The sequence below is a fragment of the Dipodomys merriami genome, unplaced genomic scaffold (genome assembly GCF_024711535.1).
Source record: "Dipodomys merriami isolate MVZ:Mamm:240054 unplaced genomic scaffold, mDipMer1.0.p SCAF_4, whole genome shotgun sequence".
In the NCBI taxonomy this organism is placed as follows: Eukaryota; Metazoa; Chordata; class Mammalia; order Rodentia; family Heteromyidae; genus Dipodomys; species Dipodomys merriami.
In genome coordinates, this window is record NW_027205603.1 from 323,401 (window position 1) to 333,751 (window position 10,351).

General features: G+C 40.1%; 1 non-coding gene across 1 annotated transcript; it reads left to right on the forward strand.

Moving 5' to 3' along the window:
* The first annotated feature begins 1,278 nt into the window (after nt 1-1,278).
* LOC138806411 (U6 spliceosomal RNA) lies at nt 1,279-1,385 on the forward strand. Its single transcript, XR_011365854.1, has one exon. It is a non-coding gene; the product is annotated as a U6 spliceosomal RNA (small nuclear RNA).
* Nucleotides 1,386-10,351: the final 8,966 nt, after the last annotated feature.

Genomic DNA, 10,351 nt, shown 5'->3' on the forward strand with positions numbered 1-10,351 from the left:
TGGGCCTGGGCGTTGTCCCTCAGCTCTTCAACTCAAGGTTTTCACTCTACCACTGAGCCACAGTGAGCACCATTTCTGGTTTTCTGGTGGTTTTCTGGAGATAAGAGTCTCATGGACTTTTCTGCCTGGGCTGGCTTTGAACTGTGATCTTCAGATCTCAGCCTCCTGAGTAGCTAGGATTACAGGCATGAGCCACTGGCACCTGGCTTCATTTCTGGCCTTTTTGAGAGATAAGGGTTGGGCGTGGAGAGAGTGGTTAATTGCAGATAAGTGTATTAAGGACTTTCCTGCCAGGCTGGCTTCAAACATTGATCCTCAGATCTTAGACTTTTGTTTTAAGACTTAAAAAAAATCAAAGGAGCAATAGTGTCAACTACAAGAATTATGACTGACTTCCATCTGAAATGATGTAAGCCGGAAGACAATGAAATGATCCCTTTAAAGTTTTTGGCCATAAAACCACTATCAACTCAGAATTTTAATATAGTGAAATCATCCTTTAGAGGCAGAGATGAGCAAAGCAGATAGAAAAGAAACAGTCACAAATGTGACAATTATAAGTGAAAAATGGCAGACGTCCAATTCTGAGGGCCCTAAAAGATATCTGGTCCCTAGAGTTTCTGCTGGGTCATTAATGCTGATGCTTGCCCTGACTGATAAAAAAGGCCATTGTTGTTTTTTTCCTCTTGTGTAGTGGCTGTGTACTTGCTGATATATTTTCTTGATTCTTCTCTTTTATGGGTTTTTCCCCCTTTACAATGACAGATTATCATCTGAAATCAGGGAACATCTTCATGCTTTGCAATTAGAATGCATGGAATTAATAGATTCTACCATGACAGAGAAGGCTTCTCATTTAAAATTCTGACACATTCAATATTTGTGAATATTAAGTGTTCACAAGCACTTAGTGAAGGCTAATTTTTACTTCAAACATTTAAGTAAATGTTCACAAATGTTTAACATTAAAGCCCGGTAACAAAGTCGGTACAGCAGAGGGAAAGAATACTAGAGTTCTTCCCTTGGTCGTGGGCCTCTAGGCAAATATTGCTCATCACATGAGAAGATGAGCAATCTTTCAATTAAAATTATGTAAATGAGCAAGAACTCTCTTCAGAGAGCATGCAAAGAGAGGATGAAGTACTACACTCTGATTTCTAAAAATCAAAGAGAACAGACTGTTGGCTTTGATGAGAACATCCAAAATCTTAATGTAGCATGTAGACAAGGTATCCTGTAGGAAAAGCTGGGCACACAACTATCAAGAAGAGGACAGTAGTGCTCGCTTCGGCAGCACATATACTAAAATTGGAACAATACAGAGAAGATTAGCATGGCCCCTGCGCAAGGATGACACGCAAATTCGTGAAGCGTTCCATATTAAAAAAGAAGAAGAAGAAGAAGAAGAAGAAGAGGACAGTAAAGAACACTTCCAACAGTTGGTGCATTGTGAGTCAGGATAACTTCGTAGGAATCTTTCTGAGTGACTAACTATAATAAACTCTTGCCTGGCAGGTATCATTTAGCAGTATCTTATCTTCAGCTTCTTCTAACAAATTCCAGTGTAGCTATGACTAGGGACTCTTATTGTAAAAAAGTATTAGCTACAAGCCACTGCAGAGTAGTGAGTGGCTGGAAGCTGTTGATAAGTTCTTCCAGCCAGACAGAACCATACAACAAAAATGTGACCCAGAACTGAGCACAGATTCTGTTCTGTAACAAGCACTTGGCAAATCTCTGAAGAATGAATAAATAAACAAATGCATGAGAATGAAGGAGCCACCAATTAGTGCAGTTGTTTGTTTATATGCCTGATAGGAAATCACTACCCATCCGTAATGTTTTTTTTTTCTTCAGAAGTAAACTGGGCCCTAGATGCACAGCTATATCTATTATAATGTCTATTTCTTTGGGCTGAGCCTTCTGAAGTCATGGTCCTGCACCACATTTCTTTGACTGTGTAAACCGCTATAAATGACGTCCCTGTGCTCTGGCACCATGAACTGTTTTGTCAGCTAGAAAACCTAGCCTTTTAATTGGTACATGCTTTACTGGTCTCTGGTGTATAATAAATAGTCAAGGCCTCTCTCACCCTGGAAATATTAGAACTGAGAAATGCTTGTGGCCCTGCGGGTGAGATCACAGTGAGTACAGGTCTGTGCTTTCTTTTGGGGTTTTGCAACAAGACCTGTGTTGTTTCTTCTCCCACTGTCTACCTAGAATGAAGATTTAACCCACTGCTGTTGCCCAGCATCTGCTCAACTCTGACCACATACACAGCCTGGCTGGTCAGGGAGCCATGGTGTTAATGCATTCCTTCTTTGAGAGGACCCAAGAAAAGATGATTGAAGGACACAAAGGATGGTTTATCTAGTACAGAGCTACAGAGCAATCGGTATTGGAAATTATGTTCCCAGTTCTAACTGTACCTGGCCTGTAGTATTTACTATATATATGGAACCATCTATGTAGAAGTGTAGATATCCCTCTGCATCTGAGGGTTCTTTGTTTTTTGTTTTTTTTGGGGGTCCGGTCGTGGGGCCTGAACTCTGGGTCCGGGCACTGTCCCTCAGCTCGTTGGTTCAAGGCTAGTACTCCCACTTGAGCCACAGCGCCACTTCCAGCTTTTTTCTTTTTGCTTATGTCATGCAGAAGAATCGAACCCAGGGCCTCAGGCATCCAAGGCAAGCGCTCTACCACTGAGCCACCTTCCCAGCCCCTGCATCTGAGGGTTTTTATCATGGATTCAATCAACCTGAAAACAAAACGTTGGAGAAAAAATTTCTAGAAAGGTCCAAAAGGTAAAACCTGAATTTGCCACATGTGGGATATTACACTGAATTCACTTGGATAAAGTGACTTATAGGCAGGCCCTCTATTAGGTATTTGAAAACATCTGGAAATGATTTAAAGTGTATATGAGGATGTGTTAGGATGGGCAGATTACAGACATATACATTATGTATACATGTGCATGTGTGTGTGTGTGTGTGTGTGTGTGTGTGTGTGTATGGGGGGTATTTGAGCACCTGTGGGTTTTGGGGCAGGGAGTGTCCTAGAACAAAGCCACATGGGTACCAAGAGATTGCCATTTTGTTTTCAGATATAGAAAGTCACTAAGTTTAAAAAGTCCTAGAATAAGCTGGATTCTGGTGGATCCTAGCTTTTTAGGAGGCTCACATCTGAGGATTGTGGTTTGAAGCCAGCCCCGGGCAGGAAAGTCCATGAGACTCTTATCTCTTATAACGTATTCTTAAAAAGCCAGAAGTGGCACTGTGGCTCTAGCCTTGCACAAAAGAAACCCAGGTACAGCTCAGGCCCAGAGTTCAAACCCCAGGAATGAAGGGGAAAAACCATAGAGTCATACAACAAATTGGGAATCTCAGACCAAGAGATTAAGATGTCTAAAAATCACATACTTGGTTCAAAGCTGGTCCAGAATTAACCACTGGCAATTCTAGCTCCATCTCAAGTACTTGCCACTCTGTACCATGAATAGTAGATAAATAATTCTTCCTCCGTGTTTCTTAAATATTAACAATTACATTGAATCAACTGCATCTGAGTAGGCTAGGTGAAGAACTCCAGGCTCATTTTCTAAATATATAAAGCCTAGCTGTTTAGAAAAATGTCTGTGTATCCTGAGAAATTCATCAGAGTATTTCTAGAGGTTCTCAACTTCCTCATTCTTTCCTTGGATACACAGGGAGACTGAAATTCCAAATGTCCTGTGCAGATACTTGAGAATCCATGAATGAGACTGGACTGGACAAACCACAAACCATGTTCTATCAATCTTCGTAACCTCATTAGTATTAGTATTAGTCAATTTTATCATCTCTGAGGCCCACTAACCTGACAAAACAAGGGAGGAAAGATTTATGCTGGCTCATGTTTTCTGAGGTTTAAGCCATTAACTTAGCTGAGGCAAGGTGGAACATCAGGGCAATGGGGATGTGTGGAGTGGGGACCTGGTCACCTCATGAAGAACAGGAAGCAGAGGGCAGGAAAGGAACAGGGACCAGGCATAGCCTTAAAGGCATGTCCCCAGTGAGCCACTTTCTCCAGCTAAGCCTCACATCCTCAAGTTTCCAGAACCTCCCAAAGCAGTGCCACCAGCTAGAGAGCAGGCATTCAACACAAGCCTGCAGGGGTTATTACTTATTCAAACCATAACTGTGTCTATGTGGCTGGAAGCAGGGGACAATGCATCGGAAAGGTGTATAGTGATATAAACAGGATTTGAGAAGAGCGGCTTGGTAAGGTTGCATGACCTTGCAAAGGAGTTTGTTTGAGGAAAAAGAGTCAAAAACATTAATTGTACGAAGCTGCGGGGATGTTAGAGCTGTTTGTTGTGGCTTCCCTACCTACATCCCTCCAGCCTTAGAGGTTGCCTGTGGTTTCAGTATGTAGGATCGTTACCCAAGTGCAGAGTTTCTCTCTACCTTGGATCTTGCTCTAGCTGTAGTAGATTGCTTTACCTGCACTTGCAACTACTAGCGAAAGTGCCAGAGAACTGATGTCTTTTACAATATCTCCTAACAAACAAGGGAAGGAACCTGTTGGATAAATCCTTGTTTTCTTGCCTCCTGAGAAAGTACCTGGGATACTCAGCTTCTTCTTCTGGTGTCGAACAGGACTAGGCCCCAGAAGCAACTTCCTCATTAGTGCAGTCTTCATGCTTGCCTCCCTACTACCTATCTCCCTAATCTCTTTCCCCACTTTATTGGATCATGCTTTGGATAAACTACTTAACTCACAAGCCTTTGCTTCAGAGCTCTATTTTTGGATGAAGCCAAATGAGGGAAGCCAGCATTAATTCCCTCATATAGGAAAAAATATGGCTAAGTGAATAACGTATCAGCTCTAATATCAGCCCATAGTTCTAGTTCTAATTACCCCAAACTTGAAAAAATAATGAATAATCCTGAAAGTAGTAGCATGCGTTCTATGATGTACTTTTTAAGTAAGAAGCAAAAATGGATAGTTTTATAAGAGTGGGTTTTTTTTTGATTAAAGAATAAAACATGTAAATCGCAGAACAATTGAAAGAAAGAAATGAACTTCCTTCTTTAAACAATACTAGAGTTTTCATTTGCTTTTCATTTTTGTTTTGCTTACTTGGCTAGAACCTTACAACTTGAGCTATGCCTCCAATTCAGCTTTATGCTGGTTAATTGGAAATAGAGGTTTGAGGACTTTTCTGCCTGGACTGGCTTTGAACTTGAATACTCTGGATCTCAGCTTTCTGAGTAGCTAGGATTATAGGGGTGAGCCACTGGTGCCCAGCTCCCATGGTTGCCTTCAAAGTTTATTTGACATTCTTTTTGTGTTTTGGCATGCATGTGACAAAAACAAATCAAATGATAAAAAACACTTTTGAACCCTGATTTCTCATTTATTAGTTCTGCTAGAACTACAGATGTAGTTTGTGAAGTATGTGAACTCCATTAGGATGTAGTACAAAAACAAATATATTAGCAGGCATTAGCTGAAGGCATGGCTCAGGGGTAAAGCTCCTAACAGGAGTGTGAACCCCTGAGTTGAAGCCATAGCATTGAAAAAACAATATTATTTTCTTCTCTCTCTTTAAAAAATAAATGTGTGCATATGTTTTTTTTTAAGTCACAAAAGTTTTCCTAGTGGTCCTAGTGATGAACTCAGAGGTTTGCACATGCTAGACAGGTGCTTTATTGCTGAACTATGCCTCCAGCCACTTTCATTTTTATTTTGTTTGTGAGAGAGGGTCTCCTACCTTTGCTTGGGATAAGCTTGATCTCATAGTACTCCTGCCTGTTTCCTGAGCCACCACCACACCTCAGGACACTTTAAAATGATACAAAATAAAGGGTCTTGTTACATTATTTTCATGCACATGTACGATGTATTTTGATCAGTCATATTCATCCCCCTATCATCTCCTCCTACTATTTTTATCTCTCTTTTGCACATGGAGAAAACACATGGTATTTATCTGAGTCTGGCTTATTTTGTTTATCATGGAGATCTCCAGAGTGACTCATTTTTGAGCAAATGACAAAATTTCATTCTTTCAATAACTGAATAATATTCCAGTGTGTACATAACACACTTACTTTATTAATTGATTTGTGGATGGTGTCTATAACTTGACTCTTGTGACTAGTGCTGTTTTAAGTGTGTTGTTCAGGTGCTTCTGCTGTATACAGAACTGCATTTCTTTGGATATATAGCCAAGAATGGTATGGCAAGATCACATGGTAGTTCTATTTTCAGTGTTTTGTGTAATCTCCATAGTTACTTCCATAGAGGCTGCACAATCGGCATTCCTACAATAGCATATAAGGGTTCCTTTTCCTTTGCATCCTTGCTAACATGGTTTTATTGATGATAGACATTCTGAATGGAATGAGGTAGAATCTCAATGTAGTTCTGATTTGCATTTATCTTATGGCTAAGAATACTGAACTTTTTTCATGAATTTATTGGTTATTTAATTGTGTATCCAATGTATGTGGACATTTGTTTATTGAATTGTTTGTTTTTCTGGTGTTTAATTCCTTCAGTTATTTTTTTTAATGTTCTAGATGTTAATGTTGTTGACTGAATAGCTGGCAGAGATTCTCTCCCATTTTGTAGACTGTCTTCACTTTCCCAATGCTTTCTTTTGCTATGCAGAAGCTTTGTAATTTGATGCCATCTTATTAGTCAGTTCTTGCTATTACTTCCTAAGCTACTCAGAAAGTCGTTTCTTAGGTGTATGTCTTCAAGTGTTTTCTCTATTTTTTTTTTCTGTAGAGGCTCCCTAGTTTTAGGTCTAGCATTAAGGTTTTTGATCCATTTTGAATTGATTTTCCTATGGGATAAGAGAGGAGGATCTAATTTCAGTCTGCTGCGTGTGAAAATCCTGTTGCCAGCACCATTTGTTGAAGAGGCTGCCTTTTCTCTAACATATATGTTTTTGGCACCTTTGTTGAGAATCAGGTGGCTGTAGCTATGTCGGTTTATTTCTGTATCCTAGGACATTTGATATACTAAAATAAAAATATTCAAAGGTCAGAAAGGATTCATATATCCTTAGCAAATTGCATGAGAACAGACTTTCTTTTTTTCTACTTTTCTACTATATTCAGAGTTTGGGACAATACTTGGTACAATAAGCCTTTCATAAATATTTATTAGATACAAGAATAAACAAAGCTTCTGACAGGGACTTACTGACTAGATTAGATACACTGGGTAGTCAGTATGAAGTAAAAATCAGTGCCAAGTATCAAGCTGAATGAATAAAGCATGCAGCTTCCCATTTTTAGCACTGTAAGTTCTAATTTGGTCTCCAGTTCTAGCACATGAACCAGTAAATTGGAGTTGTCTTGCTTATCTAATGTGTGTGGGAATACCAGTGCTCTGGTGAACACTGGATTTCTGGGACAATTGCCTGTTGAATTTTGTGCACTTTGCTCTTTTATTCATCTCTCGGCCTTTTTTTTTTATACACAGAACAATCGAACCCTGCTAATCCATAGCAACCCTTTGCCCCAGAATGGTGAGTTTTCTTCCCCAGTTCTAGAACGCTCCTTTTCTCCATTACTTCTCATAAGTCATTCACATCAAGTCATGTATGTCAATTTAGCTAGGCGCACTTTAGGATGCTCTAAGACAGGTTTTATCATGGAGACTTGCTCTGTTACCGATTTGACTCTTCAATTAGGCAGCCACATGCTGCTGATCAACAGGCCCGTGGATGATTGCCAAAAGGTCATTGACCTTTGACACTTCAAAATAATTAGAGACCCTGAGCACAGGACCTTCAGCAGGCTTTTTGTTCCCTCCCATGAACCAGATAAGACCCTCATGATTTATTTCACTAGGAACCCAAACTCTTGAGAGCCTTCAGAGAACTTTGAGAGGTGCTGAGACATGCAGAATCACAGATACTCAGGTGCGATTGTACCCATCTGGTGCCTTCAGATGTCACCAGGTAGTGCTGGCTTCTCTGTGAAACGCTGCAAGTTATATTTTAGGATAGGGGAGTGGCTCAAGAGATAAGACTGTCTACCTTGCAAGGGCAAGGCCCTGAGTTCAATCTACTACTGTCACAAAACCCACAAAGCCAGTGAGTGACATTTTAACTGAAGGACCAATGGGAAAACAAGTATGTGGTAATCTGGCTGGCTAGAACAGCTGGAGTGAGTTTCAAGCTTTCCCCTCACATCTTGGCTGTTGTGGGTGTAGATGATGGGTAGACCAAGTATCAGTCTAGTCCCTGGATTGCAATATGCCATTACATTTTCAGGTGGTATCTGCCATTTCCTCCTGGGAAAATGTGACCGCATGGAATAATCTTTGTAGTGACACTTGATAGGGAAAGGTAGAGAAAGCTTATAGAGAAGGAAAGTATATCAACTGCCAAGAGAACAATGTAATTCTCAGAACATCCATTTTTTAAGCTGCGCATTGCTGATACAGGATCTTGGATGCAGAGGACAGAGAATCAGCCATTGATGAGTATAGCCTACAATGAAGAAATCATTACTATAAGACCAGGCATGATGGTATATGCCTGAAATCCCAGCATTCAGAAGGCAGAATCAGAAGTTTCAGGCAAAATCTGGGATATACAATGGACCAGCAAACAACAATCATAAAACCAGACCCTATAACCCCCCAAAACAAAGTGGAATAGTAATGGCTCACCCTTCTAAAATGAGATGCTCTTAATAATCATATAGGAAGTTACTCCGTGTAGTCAGGGATCTTACCATGTATGATTACTAATTTGTGATCATTAGAACTCTGTTTCAGTGATCACAAAAGACCACATGGCTAGTGGTATAGCTAGCTGAGATGGTGTCAGCCATCCACTGAGCAGAGTTCACTCCTGCAGTAACATAAGATAATGGCAGAAGAATTGCCAATCTCTGAAAATGTTTTTGAGTAAACATAGAAATTCTCTAGGAAGGATAAATCAACCTTTAAGAGTAAATACATGTTATCAAAATTCTCCTTCCATTTTTAATCACAGTTTAGGGCAAATGGCTGGCATAGATGAATCCAGAGACTAATAAATGATTCCAATAATAATACATCCTGGAAAAAAAGTTTTCAATGATTTATGATCTGTTTTTCCATGCACAAATGGAAAGAAATTCTCTGTGAATATTTCAGCAGGAAAATACTGGGGAAATAAGTGTTGGTGTCAACCCTCGATTGACAGCCTGATGCCTTAGCTAGTTCTCTTAAGTGGCTCCAGCAATCCCAGACACACAGAGGCATTTTACCTCTGCCAAGGCAAGGCTAGAACTCTGAAGGAGACCATTGATCGCTCTGCTTACAAATTACCCAGTAGAAAGAAAACTCTCTCTTAAAATTGCACTCTGAAGTTTTACAGGATCCTGGCAAAAGAGGAAGAGCCCAGTTCTGGGAAAGTAAGGCACCTGAGCGCAATCCTTCCACAATGTACATTTAGCATCTATTAGGTGCTGGCAACCATGCCAACCCTGTTTCTCCCAGTGAAAGAGAAGGAAACATCGTCTCTGTGCAGAGTTCACTGATCAGAGTGTGAGGCTGGTTCAGTAGAAAACCCTAAATCACTGAGATTAATAAGAATTAACAGCTACCCAGGCAATGCAGGGCACTCTTGTAATACCAGCTATTCAGTAAGTACAAGTAGAAGGAGGAGGATTACCGTTTATCCAAACCAGAACAACTAGATAGCCAGATGCAAATAAAGTAACAAAGTCTGAACCTATTATTTCCCACCAGAAATAAAGTTTAACTTAAAAGGGATCAAAGATGTAAGATCTAGAACTATAAAATTCTTACAGAGAAACACACATGTAAATCTATGACTTGAGGTTAGGCAAGAAGCAATATGGGAACTTTTCTAGCAGAGCCTGTTTTACATAGTTTTGACGATGGGTTATATAGCCCAAAGATTACTTGATAGGTAACATTCCAAAGCCATTTGTTAGATATTGTTAATGTGTGTACAACTGCTTAAAGGATACACTCACTCAAAAAAAAAAAAAAAACCAAACTTGGTCACAGCAACACACAAAGCTTGCCTTGGACTCATCAAAGTCTGGGAACCTGGATAAAACATTCTTATGTATACTCAGCTTAGGCAAGAGAAGGAGTTGCTCACGGGGGATAGAAAGCAAGAGATTTCCCTGAGTAAGCTACTAACCATATTCATGCTGGTCTTGAAGCTGTTCTAAATATAACCTGGAGGATTTCTTGACAGAAAGAGAAGAGGGTTGAAAGAATCACTAAAACCAGATGTCACAAATGTTCTGATGGTTCCAGAACCGAAAGAGAGGTGAAAGAGGAAGTCCTTGAGAGTGAGTGTACAGCTGTGGTTGCGCTGAGA